Source organism: Rhinolophus ferrumequinum, chromosome 5 (genome assembly GCF_004115265.2).
Source record: "Rhinolophus ferrumequinum isolate MPI-CBG mRhiFer1 chromosome 5, mRhiFer1_v1.p, whole genome shotgun sequence".
Lineage (NCBI taxonomy): Eukaryota > Metazoa > Chordata > Mammalia > Chiroptera > Rhinolophidae > Rhinolophus > Rhinolophus ferrumequinum.
This window is the reverse complement of record NC_046288.1, coordinates 39569547-39590959: the sequence shown is the minus strand read 5'-3', so window position 1 is coordinate 39590959 and position 21413 is coordinate 39569547. Positions and strand designations below refer to the sequence as shown.

At 36.2% G+C, this 21413-nt stretch overlaps 1 long non-coding RNA gene across 1 annotated transcript in view; it reads right to left on the bottom strand.

The window, feature by feature from the left end:
• The window catches only part of LOC117022171 (uncharacterized), a 35107-nt gene extending 15567 nt beyond the window's left edge, over window positions 1-19540 (bottom strand). The window contains exon 1 of the long non-coding RNA XR_004422999.1: window positions 19381-19540. This is a non-coding gene — a long non-coding RNA (uncharacterized LOC117022171). The remainder of the gene's footprint in view (window positions 1-19380) is intronic.
• Between the last annotated feature and the right edge of the window lie 1873 nt (window positions 19541-21413).

Genomic DNA, 21413 nt, shown 5'->3' with positions numbered 1-21413 from the left:
TACTGCCTTCTTGTCTGCATTTTGTATCCTGAGAACTTGGCTTGGCAACCCTCAGGTTGGGAGCCCCCAAAATATGGCTGGACAGAAATGTGGGTTGCACCCCATTTGCAGCTAGGTTCTTACCAACTGCCAGCTCTCAGGGGAATTGTCTCTCTCTCTTTTTTTTTATTTATTTATTTTTTTTGGCTACTTTTGGGAGTGACTCTGGATCTTGGGAGGGTAGTATATTTTGTACCCTTTTTAGGGACACCTCTTGTGTCCATGGGGTTGTGCAATACTGCCAGGAATATTTACTATTTGTCCCAGCTGAAACCTGACAAGATATTCGAAATATTTCTTTTTTTTTTTTTTTTTTAAGTTGCTCTATGGTCAGAAGTTAGCCAAAGTGGAAGCTGATATTCACAGCCTAATAGGAACTCTTTGTTTTAGGCCTTCTCCCCCAAGCTAAACTGAAAGTATGTACCCAAGGGAAAGAAAAACATTCTGAAGCCTTTGTGGAACGACTTACTAAAACATTCCAAAGACACACAGCTCTGAATCTACAACATAGAAATCTTTTGATTCTTACGTTAGTTGAAGATCTTCTCCCTGATATAAAGAAGCAAACTGAACATAATATAATTGGATGGGTAGAGCAACCTCTTCATATCATTCACGTTCCAACCCAATTCTTTAAGGAGTTAAGAACTGTACTTGGCTTTCAAATCTAGTCTTTACAAAATAGAAGTGAGGCTCTAGAAACAATTCAGAGCCTACCTATCCTTTACCCCAATCCCCAAACCTGCCCTATTGAAAAACATTTGGGTTAGTCTCACAAGGTTTGCAGACATTGCAAAAGATCTGGACTTAGGGAACAAAGGTCCTTGTTGGTGGAACTTGCATTCTTTCTCTGTGCCTTTTCAGATGTAAGTATTCTACCTGGTCTTCTCTAAGAACCAAGGTAATTCTTATCAGAAGGGGAAAAAAAGGAAAGGTTATTTTGAAAACTAGGCCTACGAAAAATCTTAAAAATCTCTTTCACAACTACTAATAAAAAACTTTAGCCCTCTAAGCAAGTAACCGTAAATAATTTCACCTGTCAGACCCAACTTGGGTCTAATTGTTCTTTTATAAATTAGTGAATTTTGCCTTATCTTACCAGTCTCATGGCTAAAATTTTTAAACAAAAGCTATAAGATATCTGTTGACATCTATTGCTGTATGTTTATGAATGTCTATGTACGTGTGCTATAATGTGTGAGGTTTTTTTCTACCTCTACATGGTATTGTCAAAATTAATGTGTAAAGAGCTGTATTTGATTGACTTAAAGACAAACAAGTATTTATATAAATCAAGTATTTATATAAATCAATTTATATAGAAACTAACCAAAATGTTTTACAAGTGCACGTAATCTAGGATAATCTTTGGTAAATAAAAGTTATTTACATCTGTTGGTTTCATTAAAACAGGCATGTCTTTAGAGTTTTCAGAATTAAATATAATACTTTTATTCTACCTAGGTTTACTAAAAGTCAAATAAGCTCATGTTATCTCTGTTACAGAATTTGTCAGCAAAACAAGATAAGATAATGGTTAGCTGCTTAATGTCTCATGAAATTTTCATGAGAAATCTAAACATAATTATTAAAAACAAGTAAATTAAATAGATGTAAGATAAAAGTTTATATAAATGGTCTTTTCAACAATTATGACTTATAGTGTGTCTACTTAAAAATAGTCTCCAAAATCTTTTTGCTAACTTGAAACCTTAAACTTATACCTAGATAAGTTAAGTGATGGATATTCATTGACTATCGAGGTCATTTCCACATGAGATAAAATCTGAAACATTAATTATTAAACACAAATTTATCTACTTTTGGCTTATTACAAAGGAACTAAAGATATTTGTGTCTGCAATAAACATGTTTTGTACCACATTGAAAATTTTACTATGAAGAAGAATATACTCCTAGAAATTACAAAATGTATTTATAAATTTGCCAATCCTCAGAATGCTACTTTAACAGACACCCCCACAATTACTACTTCTTAGTTTTCACTAGGAATAAAGGATTCTAAGGGCACGGAATCTAATCAATATAGTCAAAGCTACTTAGAAATAATAAGAGTCAAAGGAAACAACTGTATATGAAAAGTCAGGAAAGTAGAATGACTGATTATTCCAGAATAAGAAAAAGAAAACAAAACAGAAAAAATCTAAATGGATATATAAAAAAAGTTGTAGGTTTGTGAAAAAGGAATCTTGGGAAAGGGATTTTATGTGTGGTCAAGCTGGTTAAGATTTAAATGGATGTATTTAAGTTTTTTTATAAATGAGTAATATCAAAAGCATACTGCAAAATTAGAATTCAATTTATTCTCTGTTAAAAGGACAAAGTTTTCTTGGACTATTGTTCTGCTCTTGATAAGAGACTGTGAAAGGCTTTTTTAAAAACTTTTGGGTAATCTACCGGGAAATCAAAGATTTTGTGTCTTACCAAAATAATTTACTATGCTTCATGTTGTTTTTATCGGGTCTTTGATTACTTAAGAAAATCCAGTCTTCTCAATATTAAAAGAGGTAAGTTTTGTTTACAACTGTATAACCTTCTGTATTTGCCTTTAAAATCTCCTATTGCGTTTTGCTTAAATAGGTAAGTATTGTTTCATAATGACCTGTGATCCTGTTTAGTCAAATGTTCCAACCTTTTGACATTTTGACAACTTCCCAAAATCAAATTCTAAGTGGAGTCTTTTTTTACCTCAGAGTAATGTAGATCCCCAGAGGGTCCCTGGAAAACCTCAAAGAATTTGTCTTACACCTTGTAAAAGAGAGATGTTGAACTAATTAGGTTTTATTCAATATGTTAAGTTACATGGGAAACATTGCCAAATACATAATTACCAACCTTCTTAGGTTATATTGGTATGGATGTGTTTTATTAATATGTGTTCTAGAAATTATATGAAATTCCTAAAATTTCAATGTGCCCTGGTATAATGTTATCAGGTCATAATTCCAGTTATGTTTAAATGTTGTATGTCACAGAAGTAACCAAATTTCTCGTCAATTCTATTATAATGGACTCTGATTAGATCTTCAACCACGAGCATTTTTAAGTCTTTTGTCATTTACAGACAGTTATTGTTTTACTCTGATGCTTTTGCAAAACTGAGTTTCATGGAAAGGACGCTAGCAAATACTCTTGACAACTGACACCAATGCCAAATTATAAGGTGTCCAAACTTGGGGGCACATTTCACAATTGAAGAAGGCCTCACCTGACATCTTGTCCTGTGTGAACACTGGAGATCTCAAACTCAAATTGACTAGGAAGAAAAGTAGCCAATATTGAAGTAGACTGCTTCCCTCCAAGACATCAGATCAAGAACATTCTTTTCCATTCCTCCTTCCCTCCCTCACCATCCTTTTCCTAATTCTCACATCATATGAAGGTCTTTATGATTCTTTTGTCTACCTTTGCCTTGCTCTAACCTGGAAGATAATGCCACCTTTCCCGTATCTCAGGCTATTACAAGGGAGGGTAATCCAACCTCCAAAGGACTGTTGGACTTGCTATGATGCTGGTGATCCTATAGTTCTTCCCATTACAGACTTCTCCCTGATTTCCAATGCCTCAGTTTCTCTGGAACAAATTCAGCCTCCTCTGTATCATTTCAGGCTCCCTAACCCTGAGAGTCCATTTACCTGTCTCTGGTTAACAACTGCAAGCCAGGCTTGCATCCAGGCTCTGTACAAATAAAGAGACACAAGGCAATGGTAACCTGAAGAAAACCAACTGTGCAGTCTCCAGACCCTTACATTTCACTGGCATCCATGGCTGCCACCTTTCCAGTCCCAAGCCACATATTCAAATGGGAATTACCAGGAGGCATTCATGATTCAAAATTCACTTCCTTTGGCAGATCCCTACTCCCCTGCCTTGGAGTGAGTGCAATCGAGGCTCTGATCAGGAACCTCTCCTTAACTCTTGAAGATAGTGCAGAATCTGCTGCTAACAAAAATAGCTGCTCAACAAAAATCCCTAGATTCTCTGACAGAGGTTGTTCTTGATACTGGGATCGCCCTTGATTATGTGTTAGCTGAGAGAAAGAGGTTGTTTGTGCTTTGGCCAACACCTCCTGCTGCCTTCTGGGGAAGCTGAGACTCAGCTACATGAGATCACTGAACGCCAGTTGGCTTACGAAAGTAACTCAGTCAGTGGAGTCTTTTTTTGACTGACTTGATTCTGATTGGTTTAAGTCTTGGGTACCACGGCTCCAAAGCGCACTCCACACATTGGGAATGATCCTGCTTATGATAATGATAGCACTCTCCCTGGTGCGCTGTATTTTCTCAAAAGCCTTACATGCACATTTGCAGCTGCTAACCACCAAGCAAATGATCTCCCTACGACTAGAATGTGAGAAAAGGATCAAAGAAAATGACCAACTTAAAGAATGTGAACCAGACATCATGACCTGCGACTACTACACAGAGATTCAGCAAAAACTGCAAGAACAAGAGTGGAAATAGAGCTAATGCCTTAAGTTTTTGATCAAGTCTCTCAGGTTGAGAGTCTGAGCAAAAGGGGGAATTGTTCAAAAAAAAAAAATAAGACAATAGGCCCCAAGCGGATTTGCTCCCGCTAAGGCCCACATCACCAAACTGAGACTTAATTAAACCAGTCAGTCAGGACTCATCTGACCAGCACCAGTGAGGTCATCTGTCTGATGAAGCCCTCCACCCCCTAACAGAAAGGAACCTTGCAATGAACAACTCACTTTTTCGCCTAGAAAATAACTTCTTTGTTCCCACTCCCTTCTGTCTGTAAAAGTCTTTCACTCTGAACAGCTCCTCAGAGATCCTTTTTATCTACTAGATATGATGCTACCCAATTAGAATGGATTTTTGTTCAAAAAAAAAAAAACCTCTTAAAATGTTTAATTTGCCTCAGTTTACCTCTTAACCACACACACACGCCTCAACACCAGCAGCAGCCTCGAACTTCAGGTTTGTAGTTAACTACGTGCTTCTTTTTATATCCACAGCTCCTTGTGCGAGATCCCTTCTCCGTGGCACAGGGTGGTAATAGTGTCCGGCTATCGAGTGTCCCAAGGGGGTTCCTTACCACTAGGTGATGTTCTCTCCTTTTACCCAAAGGCAATGCCTTCATTTCCTGCTCAGTTATTGACGAGCAGAACCTCTATGAAATGTGCTTTGTCTAAGAGAAGAGAATGAAACAGAGCTGAGCTAGTTCTCCCATTAAATCCTAATCCCCATCCACACGAGGGCATAGGTTTGTTTCTTGATTAGCCAGTATAGAGAAAGAACTCAAACTTCTGACTCCGAGAGCATGAGACATAGAACAGGCATGTTTTAATGAATGTCAAAGTAACCTGAGTTCACTTAGTGCCCGCAGTGGTGAAAATGGAGCAGCTGGGGACCTCAGGAAGAGCAGCAGCTGGGAGAAGGGACTTTCCACAAGAGAACCATCTGATTCCCAAGGATACCAGAGAGAGGTATTAATCCACCACTTTGAAGTTTTGCCTGGGGCTAACTCTACTTAAGCTTTACTGCCCCTTAATTGTTTTAACCTAATACCCAATAACTTCAATTAATAAAAACTATTGTTCTTTTCAAAACTATTTTTTCTTTAATTTCTCTTAAACTGTTTTATGCCTGTTTCCTGTTTTATTATATTTCATAGGTAAAGATCCAAACAAAATGCATATTCTCCCTAGTGAGAGTTTCCAAGACTAATATGCCTACACAGAAAAATAAACTAGGGTACCGGTGTACATCAGCTATTACACTTCATATCTGGTAACACTATTTCCTTTCAATTTGCAACTCATGACACCTAGTGATATAATCTGGTCTTACAACTTGACATTCCAACAAGTAGAATGATTTCATCTCTGAAAAAGACACCTTGAAATTCTTGGTTTCCTACTTAAATTAATGATTCTAAAAACTTCTCACATTATGCTATCATGTGGTAAAAGTATTCCACAGAGTGGTACTGGATAAAAGCCTGATTTTTTAAAATTAAAACTAATTAAAAATAAATATTAAAACAAAACCATTTTGTCATGTGACTCTACTTCCTTCCTTTCCTTAAGACCAAGAGCCATTCAAGTAAATTTAAAGCAAAACTGTTTGAAAATTAGCATTACGACTGCCTTTGAACTATCTCTATCACAGTTTTCTTATAATAGTGAAGAATTTTCCAGGTTTACAGTCAAACTGTTATCATCCTCCTTTCACATCATATACCACAAAAAGGTCTTTAAATCTTATTCTTTAACTCAGAGATTGAGAGTTAAAATAACTGCCCACTTTTTGCTTTTCCATATCCAACATTCTTTCAAATTCAACAAGTATTTATTTTGTGCAAGGTGCTCTTCTAGGTTCATGAATTAATGAGAAATAAAACAGACAAATTCCCTGCCTTCACTTAAGTTATAAACTATATTCTTGAATACTCAGACTTATAGACTTACAAAGTTGGGAAGATATCTTAGAGATTAGTTATTCAGCCTAGCTGTTTTGTTTGTAATTCATTACTCACAAAGAGGAAAACACAAATGCAACTGGAAGAAATAGATGTGCACAAAAGCCTATCTTTGAGCATTCACATACTTTGGATTTATAGCAAAGTTGTATTTCCGACAGAACTGATACTTATATAAGAATAAACTGTAGGTGTAGACTCCAGCCCACTGCTTTTCCAGTTCCCATCCCCGCTCTGTACTGCCACGATCCTATACTCTTCCCAGTGAATCTATATGCTTTTCTAGTTTGTCCCCAGCACTAGGGTTTTATACTGAAAACCAACCAGCTTGAGTAGGGTCCTCATGCCTCACCTTGTTCCTGTCAGTCCTCCCTCAGCTACAGGGTCAGATCTTGCTTTATACCTACCTTAGGTGGGCTTCCTGATGAGACTAGGAAGAAATCCTGCAAATCTATCTGAAGTTGAATAATACTTACCTATTTAGCTATGGAATTCATTTGTCAGATCCTGGAAGTGATACTTTGCAACCATGCACGAGTGTGGCATTTCTTTGGACACGGTGCCTTGAATTTTCCTCATCAAGACCAGCTATTGCATTTCAACCAGAGTATGACATCACGATTATAAGAACATATCTTATGAAGGTTATACCAGTTGACTCTCATTTACTTCTATGTTATGTTTTTACTGTCTTCTAAAATTTGCCTATGACATACCAAAGATGAACAACAGGGTAGATTGGGGTTAAAAACTCAGGTGATGGAAGGTTATTTACAAACCTTGGCAGAGTTTCCCAAAGGTTGCAAGTGTTGAAATGTCCTGTGTTCCCAGGAAACTGATAGCATCACAAGAATTAAAGCACTGATTCTCTGACATTTGATGCTGGTCCATCAATGCCAATCTGCAGCATAATGCTTTCTTCAGCCCAGAATGTTCAGAGAAAACAATAGACTCTTCCTTACCCAGGTGCTCCCTGGAAAATACATGATCTGAAGGAAAAAGCTGTGTCAAATATGTCTGGAAAGCATAAGCTCATCTCCTTTGGAGTTTTACAATGCCTATTACCATAGTAAAAACTTTAAGAAATCCCAAAGTAACTTTTTAAATTGTGTTTAATTTTGGTAAACACTGTGCTTCAGATTATCTGTAGCAACTCAAAATCTTTTCCTGCCCTCCTGTATAATATGGGCTGAAAGCCAGAAAATAATACTTCCTAGAATGTCTTGCCAGCATTGTTCTGGGGTATAATCTATGAAGGAGAGACACTCACATGGGAATTAGAAGGAAAAGACAGAAGCAACTGTTTTGCTCCATTATCAATGTGGGCTAATGAGTACTGAAACTCACAAATCCCTAAGTGCTTTACTGTAAATCATCCACTTCTCCTTAAGGAGTTCATCAAGTAGTAAAAGGAGACATAATAATAATAATTTAAAAGATTTATTGTCTTTATTATATACCATCATTTTCTAAAGGTTTTACATGTTTACTCATTTAACCCTCACAACAACACTTTGGAGTAGTTCCTATTATTTAGGTGATATTTCTTGATATTTACTATATTGGAAATTGAGAATTTTATAAAATTCTCATTTTAAAATAAATTTTTTAATTTATTTAAAAAATAAACCTACTATATAAGCAAAAATTATACACTTTGTGAAAATAATTATATTTTCCAAAAAAATGTAGTGAGTGCTATTTTTTTATGTTTTTGCAAATCTCTATAGTGAATGACTTAGGAATGTAGTGAATGTTTCTGCATTCAACCTGCTGCAGTGTGCTTTTGTGGTTGACGTACAGTATATGAAGAAAATCCAGCCTCAAGCAGATATGTACAGTTGACCCTTGAACATTAGGGGGCCCAAACCTGAACACAGTCAAAATATCTGATTATAACTTTTGACTCTCCAAAAACTTAACTACTAATAGTCTACTGTTGAGCAGAAGAAGCTTTATGGATAACACAGTCAACACATATTTTGTATGTTATATGCATTATATACCATATTATTACAATAAAGTAAGCTCCTAAAGAAAGAAAATGTTATTAAAATCATAAGAAAAATACACTTATAGGATTTATTGAAAACAATCTGTGTATAAGTGGACCCATGCAGTTCCCACACATGTTGTTTAAGTGTCAACTGTAGTTGTAAAAGAGGAGTATTTTAATAGCCTTTCCAGACAGTTGTGTATACTCTTCCTAAATACTACCAGCAAAGCTCAATAAGGTAATTTCTTAAAGGTTAGCTGCAATGTGGAATCTGAAACCATATCATTGAATTTTTTTTAAACATGGACATAAAAATTTCATTGATTTATCTTACACTTTGAGCGGATCATATTACACATGCCTTATTTTGTAACATCATGCATTGGTCCCTTGGAAAATATTACTTCAAAGAGTTACACAGATTTTCCAAAAGTAAATTAACAACAACAAAAAATCAACATTTGTTAGAATCAGTACTATCACATCAGAAATGTCTTTAAGCATTGGGAAGCTGTCAACCTGACAGTTCCAAATAAAATTTTCCAAAATTCTAATTTTCATCTGAAAGCTCAAATTTTATCATTGGCAACAAACACTGTTAGCTGTTTTCCTTGAAATGACAGGCTGACTTTGGTGGCTGGTTGCTTGGTTGGTTGGTTTTGATTAACCAATTTTACTTTATCTTTTTCCAGGTTTATTGAGATATAATTGACAAACAAACATGACATATATTTAAGGTATACAATATAATGTTTTGAGATATATATATTTATCAAATTTGTTGCCTCAGTCAAGCTAACCTAACTCCACCTTATGTGTTTACCATTGTGTATGTGTGTGTGTGTGTATGTGTGTGGGGTAAGACCACACTCTCTTGGATTTCCTATGAAGATGGCAGAGAAGGTAAATGCTGTGCTTGCCGACTCTCACAACCACATAAAAATTACAACTTAACTACACAACAACAGTTATTTAGAATAACCTGCAACCTAGGGGAACTGAAGCCCTACAACTACAAACATACAGAAGAAGCCACCTCAAGAATGATAGAAGGGACAGAGAAATGGAATGGGCTGGTCCCACCCACTTATGACTATTAAAAAATCGAGAGGCATATCTTGGCTGCAGAGGTCCATCCAAGAGGAGTGAGGGCTCCCAGCCCCATACCAGACTTCTCAGCCCAGGTTTCCATTGCTGAGGAGAGAAGTCCCCATAATTTCTGGCTGTGAAAACCAGCAGAGATTGTGACTGAGTGAAACAGAGGGCAGCTACAGTCCCAGGCATTCCTCTTAAAAACCCCACACACAGACTTACTCACTGATGTACTCACTCACTCTGAGCTCCAGCACTGGGGCAGCAGCACAAAAAGTGCCAGTGACATATGGGGAGGAACTGAATTATCTGGCTTCAGAGTGAGAGCTGGAAGGGCAGCTGTCTCCAGGACTGTACAGCGGCAGAACCCATTGTTTCTTTGTTAAGCCCTCCCACCTCCTGGTGTGCAGACGCAGGTGGCTACCATGTGAGTTACCATCAACCTCACTAATATTGTTCATTCACCCCACCTTGGTGAGTCCCCTGAGACTCCACTCCACCCAAATTTTGGGCCCACCCAAATTACTTCCAGTGGCTTTCCCTACAAACTGGCTGTCTTGGCTCATGCTGTGGACTTTCCTGAAATCTCTTACAGTTTCAAAAAAAAAAAAAAAAAAAAAAAGCAGCATCTAACCTCAACAGGTCCCCTACCTCTTGCTAAGTAACCCTAACCCTGGCACTAGTGGCAGCCAGCCTCAGTTCACAGCTTGGCTTCTCAAGGTACCTACAAGCCCAGTGTGAGTGGTTGATTGTTTTGTGGCTCATGACAGGTGGCCCCAGGCTGGGCACAGGCTGCAGCTGAACTTGGCCTGAGGCAGGGCCCTTCCCAGTAGGCCCAAAGTTGGCTGGCTCAGGCTTCGGACTGAGTGTGAGCATCACCCAGCCACCTCCATGGATGACACACCCAAAGGGCAGACTGGGCAGGCACAAGAGCCCTGCTAAAGCAAATCATGCTCCATAGGGTAAGCTCCTATAGCTCCTCCACTATAGTTATGGCCAGTCCTAACAACCAATCAGCAACCCTCCTGTGAGGTGTAAACAGCAAGGAAGGCTCACCTACAACAGAAGGGCACACAAAACCCACAGAAGCGACACATCTGGAGCACCAGGCACAGGTGACAGGGAGACAGAGCCACTGGACCTTACAGGACATCTACTACATAAAGTCACTCTATTAAGACCAGAAGGCATGGCAGCCCTACCAAATTCATAAAAACAAACATAAGGAGGCAACCAACATGGGGAGAAAAAGAAATGTGTTCCAAATAAAAGAACAGAACAAAGCTCCAGAAAAAGAACTAAACAAAATGGAGACAAGCAATATACTAGATGCAGAGTACAAAACACTGATTATAAGGATTCTCAATGATCTCAGAGAGAGAATATCACCAAAGACATAGGAAACATAAAAATGGAGATAGAGAATATAAAAAAGAACTAGTAAAAAATAAAGAATACAATAACTTAAATGAAGAATACATTAGAGGGACTCACCAGTAGATTAGATGAAGCAGAGAATCAAATCAGCAATTCAGAAAGTAAGGTAGCAGAAAACACCCAATCAGAACAACAAAAAGAAAAATGAACCCAACAAAATTAGGATAGTGTAGGGAGCCTCTGGGACAACATCAAGCATACCAACATTTGCATCATAGGGGTACCAGAAGGAGAAGAGAGAGAGAATAATAACAGAAAACTTCCCTAATCTGGTAAAGAAAATAAATATACAAGCTGAGGAAGTGCAGACAGTTCCAAACAAGATGAACCCAAAGAGGCCAACACCAAGACATATCATAATTAAAATGCCACAGGGTATTTTAGAAAGAATCTTAAAGCAGCACAAGAAAAGAAGTTACTTACCTGTAAGAGAGCTCCCATAAGACTGTCAGTTGATTTCTCAGTAGAAACTTTGCAGGCCAGAAGGGATTGGCAGGAAATATTCAAAGTGATGAAAAGAAATGACCTACAACCAAGATTATTCTACCTAGCAAAGCTATCATTTAGAATCAAAGGACAGATAAAGATTTTCCCAGACAAGAAAAAGCTAAAGGAGTTCATCACCACCAAACCAGTATTACAAGGAATCTTAGAGGGACTTCTTTAAGATGAAAAGAAAAAATAAAAAAAAGATCAAAAATAAGAATAATAAAATGCAGTAACTACATAACTATCAGCAATTACTTTAAATATAAATGGATTAAATGCTTCAATCGAAAGACACAGGGTGGTTGAAGGAATAAGAAAATAAGACCCTTACATGTACGCTACCTACAAGAGATTCACTTCAGATTGAAAGACACACACAGACTGAAAGTAAAGAGATGGAAAAGATATTTCATGAGAATGGAAACAAACAAACAAACAAAGCTGGAGTAGCAATACTTATACCAGACAAAATAGACTTTAAAAACAAAGTCTATAACAAGAGAAAAAGAAGGACCCAGTAATCCCACTTCTTGGTATTTTTCTGAAGAAACCGAAAATGCTACTTCTAGTGTGCATCCCTATGTTCATTGAAGCATTGTATACAGTGGCCAAGATGTGTAGGCAGCCTGGTTGTCTGTCAATGGATGAATGGAAAAAGATTAGATGGTATGTGTATACAATGGAATATTGCTCGGTCATGGAAGGGAATGGGTTCTTACCATCTGTGGCTGCATGAGTTGACCTGGAGGGTATTGTGCTGAGTGGAGTACGTCAGACAGAGAAAGAGTGATGTAATGTGATTTTGCTTATATGTGAAATTTAAAGAACAAAACAATGAACAAAACAGAAACAAACTTATAGATACAGAGAACATTTTGATGATTGCCAGATGGGAGAGGGGTTGGGGGTTGGGTAAAAAAGGAAAAGGGATTAAGAAATACGAATTTGTTGTTACATAGTAGTCATGGGGATGTAAAGTACAGCATAAGGAATATAGTCCATAATATTATAATCACTATGGTACCAGGTGGGGACTGATTTATTAAATTATTAATAAATGAACAATGTTGAATGTCAACTATAATTGTACATTTTTTAAAGGGGGGAAAAGATGAAGGGGAATAAGAGGTTCAAATTTCCAGGTATAAAATAAATTTTAAGTCATGGGATGTAATGTACAGCACAGGAAAGATAGTCAATAATATTCCCTTTTGGTACAGTGAATATTATTGACTAGTGGTACAGTGTCATATGGTTGCTAGATTTATCATGATGATCACTTCTTTAGGTATATAAATGTTGAGCAACTATGGTGTACACCTAAAACGAATATAATATTGTACATTAGGTATATTTTAATAAGAATCTTTTTTAAAAGTTCTCTCTTAATAGATTTCAAGCATACACTACTATTAACTAAGTCACCACACTGTACATTAGATGTCCAGAATCACTTGGTTTCTGAGAACATGTTTATCAAATACCTAATCTGAATGACCATAGTTTGTCGTTCTCTCAAATAAAAATATTTCATTACAGAAACAAGTGGCTAGGTCAGCGTACCTCAAAACAAGTGGATTTCCTTATGAAAACCCTCATATTTCAATGTACAGTAGAGTGCTTTATATATTACTTCCCATTTTGTCACACAGAACATTAAAAAAATGAGTACTCAAAGGTCGAGATTTAGTAAAATTAATCATTTTGACCACTTCACCTGGGACACTGTTAAGCAAAACTAGCACTGCAAGTGTGTGGTGGTAAAGAATTTTACGAATTCTACTATGATTGGTATTGCTGCCTTGATTCAATCAAAGATGCCACCCATCACTACTTTACCCACTATCAGTATCATTAGTTCAAATGTCAACATAGTGAAAAAGGAATTAACATTTTACTATTATCATGAAAACAGTTTTGATCTCACAGATCCCTAAAAAGATCTTGGGGGATGTCCAGGAGTCTGTAGGTCACACTTTGAGAACACTGCTCTAGTCTTCCAGTATTTAACAGTTAGCTTTTCCTAAATGATTGCTTTCCTCCTGGTTGCTTTTTCTCCACCATCTATAGCACAGAACTCAAACTTCTGAGACAGCTTTTAAAGGATGTATCATACCCCGGCATCAATCTGTCTTTCCAATGTTGTCTCTCAGAATCCCTCTACAGTTACCAAACTTATAAGTGAGTCTGATCTATTCCCTTAGATTTCCACTTTGTCCTCATTTTAATATTGCACATACTATTTGCTTGTGTAAAAAGGCCCACCCCTTCCTCACTGGCCATAAAATCACAACAAACTGAAGTTTAACTTCCTCAAGAATGCTCTCCTTGATTGCTCCTATCCATGTTAATTTATCCATCCTATACATTCAGCATTTATTGCCTAATCACTCTTTCAGTACGTCCTACACTGTCTTTGTTGAAGATATCCTTTGTGGTTTGTAGTCACAAATTAGTCATACTCGTATGGGCTGAGAACTAGGGCTTTGTCTCCCTAGTTCTCCAGGTGTTAAGAGCGTGTTTTACAAATCTTTGTACTCAGCACAATGGGTGATAAATAGGCCCCAAAATAATTTTTGAATGAAAAGTGGTTGCTCCAGATAGTCTGCTAAAAGCCAACTCCTGTCAGTCTTTAAGAAACAATTTTCTATCTAATCATTGAGGAATACTTTGTATCAAATGTCAAATAGAAAGAAAAAATGGGCCACAAAAATTAGCCACAACTATTTACACTCCTGTAATGTGGTCCCTAGGAGTACACTATTAGACACACACATCTTAAGAACTATGAGTTTGACAAAAAACATGCACACGTTAATAAAATATCTAATGGTCATTCCTCTTGATGACAAGCCTGTTGTCCCAGTGCAATGAAAAAACAAACAAACAAACAAACGAGTTAGTTTCTGTGCTCCTAACTAAAGCTCTTGTTACTAACCAGATGTCTAAAGACTATGCTGCTTCTGGATGTATTCTGACAGCTTTTCTCTCTCTGAAGGTTTATCATACAAGAAACAAACAAAAGGATGCTCCAGCATTGTAAGTGATGAAAATGTTTTGTTTCTACCTCTCAAGGCAACAAGATTGCATCATATATTCAGCAAATTCTATCAAGAGGCCTTGAATTTCACAATACTTTAAGGTATTGTGTTCTCTTCAAGGCTATCACACGGCACAGTGAAAGTATATTTTTAAGTCATCAAAAAACGTTTTGGGTTTTTTTTGTTTTCTTTATTATTTGAATCTATTATTGAATCTAAAATCTTCAGGTATAGGTACACAAGAGGGATCCTAGAATCCATATATAAATATGTATTGTATAATTTTTGTATATAATATACATATATATTGTATATGTATGTCATTTTATATAATATATAGTTATATATTGATGCCTTGAACTGAGAAATTTTAAAAGGGATTTACAAAATGAAAGCAGAAGAAACATTATTCCATGTTTGCTTATAAATATTTTTTAATAGTCATAGGATATATTTTAATTACCAATAATACTGTTCTCGAGTAACTTCTCATAAAACGCCAGATATTCATAAAGACATAAAGCGAGAACTTTTCTTTGGTTACGTTCAGTTTTCTGTCCCATTAGGAACAATTGAGAGAGGGCCTGTTAATTCTCAAAATGTTGACATTTTGCTACTAGACAAATTTCTGTTTACTGTGAAATCCTAGAGAATAGACTTCTTCTCTTCTTCCTTTCCCTTCCTCTGACATTCTCTACCTTTTCCTTCCCTACTATTCAGTATTCTACCTTTCTGTTTCTTTCCGTTTCTTTCCCTCCTGTTCCCTACATTTTCCTTCCATTCTTTCTTTGTCAGGACCTTTTCTTCCAGAGTTCCTATCTCAGGTTATTTGTGTCAGAATCACTGAGTAAATTGCTTAATAGCAGTTTCTTTCAGATTGGGTCCAAGAAATCTCCTACAATGTTTTCATGACTAAATTTATAATTATGTTATACTAGCTTTTAAGTCTCTGGGCAATATTTCTTGCTTATTTGCTTCTAAAGATCCAAAGTAATATATTTTATCAATGTTGGGATTTTTAAGTTGACCCCATAAGTTCTTTCCTACCTATGTTCAGGACCAATTGAGAAATATACAGTGTGACATGATCAGATTCCATTTGGGGAAGAGTACTCTGTAGCAGTGTGTAGAATGGTTTAGAGCCAAGACTGGAGGAAAGATGATCATTTGTAGATTGTAGCAGTAAATCAGATGAGAGATGCTAAGTGATTAGGTCCCGAATCAATTTTAAATGATTGGAGAAAAAAAGGACAAATATAATAGATATTCCTTTATGATATGTTCCCTTTGGGTATGAGGAGTTGAAAGAAAGGCAAGAAATGAATTGAAACCATGGAGTAATCTAGATTAACTGCTAAGTTTCTAGGTGGATGACTGGTCAATACTGGACCTGTTCAGCTGTGTAGAAATTACAGAAAAGGAAACAGAATTTAGAGAGAAAAATAATGTTTTCAGATTTTGAATATAATTACTTTTGGGAAAAATATTATAATTTCAAACTCCAGGAAAGTTGCAAAAATAATGTCTATGTATCCTCTATCCAGATTCATCTGTCATTAACCTTTTGTCCCAAATGCTTTATTATGCACTTTGTGAATGAATGTTTCTGTGTATATATTTATAAATATACATACATGCACATATGTGTTTTTTCATTGAATCATTTAAGAGTTACATTGAATATATCATAGCCCTTTAGTTCTAATCACATAAGAACTGCAAGATCCCTACACTGAAAACAAAACATTCCGTACAGAACGTTTTTTAAGACCTGAATAACTAGAGAAGTATGCAATATTCCTTAATACTGTAGTTTGGATTTCCCTAGAATAAGGATAATCTCTTACATAACAGTCTGAAAACTCCAATAGATTTAGCATTGTTATGTTACTTTTATCTAATAAACTAGTCATTTTCCAGTTTTGTTGACTGATTGAATAAATGTCCTCTATAAAAATTTTCTTCCCTCCAGCACAGAATTTGGTCTGTGATTGTATATTGTGTTTAAGTGTCATGTCTATAGCATCTTTTAATCTCTTTCACCATTCTTTGTCATTTATTACATTGAAATTTTTTAAGTACAGTTAACCCTTGACCAACATGGGGGTTGGGGTGCCAACCCCATCCAGTCAAAAATCCACATATAACTTTTGACTCCCTGAAAACTTAACTATGAATAAATAGCCTGCTGTTGACTGGAAGCCTGACCGATAACATGAAGAGTCGATTAACTCTTTTATATGTCACATGTGCTATATACTCTATTCTTATAATAAAGTGAGCAGGAGAAAAGAAAATGTTACTAAGAAAAGCATAAAGAAGTGAAAAACTAGGTTTGGAAGTGAGGATTATCATGTTTAAGGAAATAGTCAAAGCTTTTAGGTACTTGCATTTCCATCCAGGGATTTTGATCCCAACGAGATTATTGAATATCACGATATTAAGAATAAAAATAAAGTGAATTAAAATTTACCTGATTATGGATTGTGTAAGTATTATTATTTTTACTGTTCTATAGATCTCATCAAATCACTTTTGCATACATTATTTAACTTATCCTTCAACAGTGGCCATAGGAGCTGGATTAGAAATATATTATTTCTACTTCTTGAAAAAAAGACTAAAAGAAAGAAATTTTGTAAAAACTTTGCATGAGTTTAAATCCAGTCTTCATCAGAATGATAGATCCAATTCATCTAAATATCTAAATCTTCTAATTTCCAGATTTCCTACTTATGTTTCTATATTCAAAGAAATTTAGAAGATTTCTGAAAACAAAAGATTCAATCAGGAGGTTTGTTCACTTACAAAAACAATTCCCGGCGGATTCCTATAAATATCATTTTAAGAGGGAAAGGAAAGTACCTGAGTCAACTACCACGTTTCCCCAAAAATAAAACAAAGTCTTATATTAAGTTTTGCTCCAAAAGATGCATTCGGGCTTATGTTCAGGGGATGTCATCCTGAAAAATCATGCTAGGGCTTATTTTCCGGTTAGGTCTTATTTTCGGGGAAACACGGTATGTACCAAGCAAGTCGCTAGGCACTTTTCTTGTTTTTCTTAAATGTATTTTCTTATTAGTCCTGAGAGGTAGATATTACTATACCATTTTATATAAACTAACTCAGAAAGCTTCAACACTGAAGAAGAAGTCCGGTGTTTTCTCCTTTAGGCTGGGGCTTCTCAATTTTAATCCCCACAGTGCCCTGTAGCAGAAAAAAGGCATCATGAACCCTGAGGTCTAGGGCTTCAACTTACCTTTCCAGCCTTGTCTCTTGCCACTCCACCACTATTAACAAACATCCTTGTCACATCTACACACAGGCTAGGTTACATCCCACAAGGACACCGCAGGTCAACACACCAGACCCTCAAAACCACTCAGACATACCATGTCCACACGTACACAGGCCATTTCGCAACTCGGAGCTTCTGACCTCTTTGTTCCTTCTTCCCAGTGTACTATTTGCTTAATCATTACCCCTAAACCTTTTATTCCTCTCCTCTAAACCCTACTGAAATGTCACTTCCTGAATAAATCCCTAAGCCTTTTTTGACTCTTATAGACACATTTTGTTTACATACATATAAGAACATTAAGACTTTTATTGTAAATTTTTACTTCCTATCTATTATGTCACTAAACTTTGAGATGTCTGAAGGCAGAGATCTTTCTGATTCATTCTGATATCTCTAGTGCCAACCACAGTTCCTGGGACAATATAGATTTTCAATACATATTCGTTGAATGAAGTGTCCGTCATTAGTAGGTACAGTAGAAAGCCTTGTAAGAACCAGGTTGCAAATGTGCTCCCATATTATTTCTGGGTAGAGAATGAGGAATAATTACAAACAGCATATTGTCATTATTCTTTGAAACATTCTTTCTACATACAATCTTGTTTTCTCAACCTATTTACCATTGATTTAAGATCCAGCTAAAAAAAATTTCATCCAGCCTATACTATGACAAATTTCTAATTAATATCATTCAAATTAATGAGGTTTCGGTGTTTCTACAGGGGAAAGAGTTACTAAGAACTGGAATGCCCCAAAATACATAACTAGCTGTTTTCTTTCAATAATCAGAATAATCAGGTTTAACAAACCTGTTCAATTTTTTATCCTGTTACCATGGAAATACATTTGAATAGTCTTACTCAAACAAAAACCCTAATGTCATGAAAATAAATTTTTATGAAGTGTTTAAAAGTAGATGGTTTTTTAAATTTCAAACATCAGTGTATATCCTTTACAAAGTTTTAACAAAACATACCAAGACATACCATTCATACTTCTTCTATTGAAAGAAAGAAAGAAATAGGTATCACTGTCCTCTTGTTACTTATTCATCTCTACTAGCCTTAGAGAAATACATTTTCATGGAAATTACACACATTTTCAAAAACTACAAAGCAATGACCAGACAACAAGATAAAAGAGTTTCTTCTCTACTAAGACCAAAAGGCAGTTGTTTTCTTACACTTCCATGATTTTGTCTAGCTAAGATTATTGCTCTAATAATTTCAACAATGACATTAATAATATGCTACAAGAGGTGATACCTTAACAGAGATTTGTTTAATTTTGGGGTTCCTCCACCTCAAAAAAATAGCAAATGATCTGCTGATCACCCCTAAAAGAATTACAGTTTATGAACTAACCAAGGAGTACCACAGAGGGTTTGAGTAGTCTTAGCAGCTTTCATTTGGCCCTCATAGCAGCTTTTATGATAGCAAATATCCAAACATGAACAAAAGAACGACCACCAAAACGACTAAGCCCATAGGAAAAAAATGCAAACTAGTAGAAATACTTACTGATCCCTGAGTGTGTGTAGCTGAAAGCTGTAGCCACCAGCCCTGGCAGCAGGGCTTCTTTGAGGGCAGAGTGAATGGTCAACATTTTGGGCATTAACTAGCGAAATACAGAAGAGAGAAAAGGAAAAAGCAGCACCCTGGGGTTAATTATAGTAGAAATATCATCCGGTCTCTAGCTTATGAAAACTGTTCGTGGGAACCCACCTGCTGATTCTCCTCCCTTCTCTTTTCATAGGATTGGAAAGCAGCCCATCAAAAGCGTTAACAGGTACCACCCACCTCGCCGCTAATCCGTTGTAGGTTGGCAAGAGAAAGTGAAAAAGAAAATAAATTCCACCCCCTTCCTACCTTTGCAGACAGGGTTAATATTGATAATTATTTGGTCACTGGTGAGTCTCTCTGCAGTAATTGCTACCTCCTCTTTCCCTCTCACATTTGCATTTCAATTGCTTTCATCCTAACACTGAAATGGCTCAAAGCTTTATTTTGTCTGACCTTGTATAGATAAAATGTACTTCATAATCAGTCACTACCTACCATCTGTGTCTTCCTTGAAGGATGCTTGAGTAATGTCCTCTTCTCCCACAGATGTTAAAAATAATCAGGCTATTTTTTATTTTATTAGCATGAGTGTTTATAATACGTACATGTAAAATATATACATATGTATATGTGTACACATATAAGCATGCAATCTGATTATATGTGCCTTTTCTTATAAGCTGCTTGGTAAGTGATCATTCAGCTTTAAATGTTTTTATAAACAGCATATTTTCATTTTGACTAAAGATGACAATTTTAGTTCTATCTGTAAAGGAAGCTCTTAAATTGCAGCATATTTCTATGATAAGGTTTGATAGCTGGGACATTCAAAGTGTGGGCTTCACTAACAAATGTGATTTGCCAAGTACTTTCATAATATTTGAGACACTAAATTAGGCACTTACTGCAGCCAGAAAAATGGCAGTCTTTTCCCTTATTGGGTTTATATTCTAACAGATATCACCATCTGCTATTTATTCTCCTTATTTTGAACATGAAACCAGAGACACATCAAGTTTAAATGAATTTGTAAGATTTCATAGTTAACGTTTTCCATGCAGGGAACTAGGAAGTTTTTAGAGGAAATTAGGTTTTTTTAATGTGTTTTTATTGGAAGATGTTCTCTCACTTACAATGGGGATTAACAGCACAGCCTCTGACAGCAGGTTGCCTGAGTTTAAATCTACGTACGCTCAGTTTCCTCATTTACAAAGTGAAAACAATAGCCATAACTACTTTCCAGAGTTGTGGTTAAAGGTTGAATGAATAAATATTTATAAAGATCCAGGTTCACAGTAAATACATGTTATCCTTCATCATTACCCATCAGCTGGGTAAAGCCACCCAAAAGCTATATCCTGTAAATACAATGTTCAAGTCTACACATTGACTATTTCTATATATTAATATACATTTTCAAATATAATCACAAGCTTAATTTAAATGTGAGTACAGCAACATTTCCTGAATTCCCACGGTGTAGGCCTACCCACTCCAACACTGTTAGTTGCCTATCCAACATCTAATCCCCACTTTTTCCTATCAACATAATCCTTTTTATTTTGGAACTAGCAATATGCAAAAACTTTTCCCAGACTCCTACTGAGGTGGGGAATTCTTGTGACATAGTTTGGCCAGTGAGATATAAATGGAAGTTTTTGATTGCAAGTCCTGAGAAATGTCCATAAAGGGAGGCAAATTACTGTCATATAGAGTTTGCTTTTGCTCATCTCCTTTTACCTGCATGTAGAGCAGATGCAACAGCTAGAGTGCCAGCAGCCACTGAGTGACTTTAGTAAAAGGCACACTCCAAGGTTGGCTGAAAGAAAGGGTGGAAAGAGCTTGAGTCATGACTGCATAGTAGACCTGCCATACAGTCCTGAACTATCTCTCTTCCAACTGACTTCTCGTTAGGTAATGAAAAATAAACTCTTATCCTATTTGAACTACTCTATTTGGGTTTTGTATACGTGCAGCCAAATTTATATCCC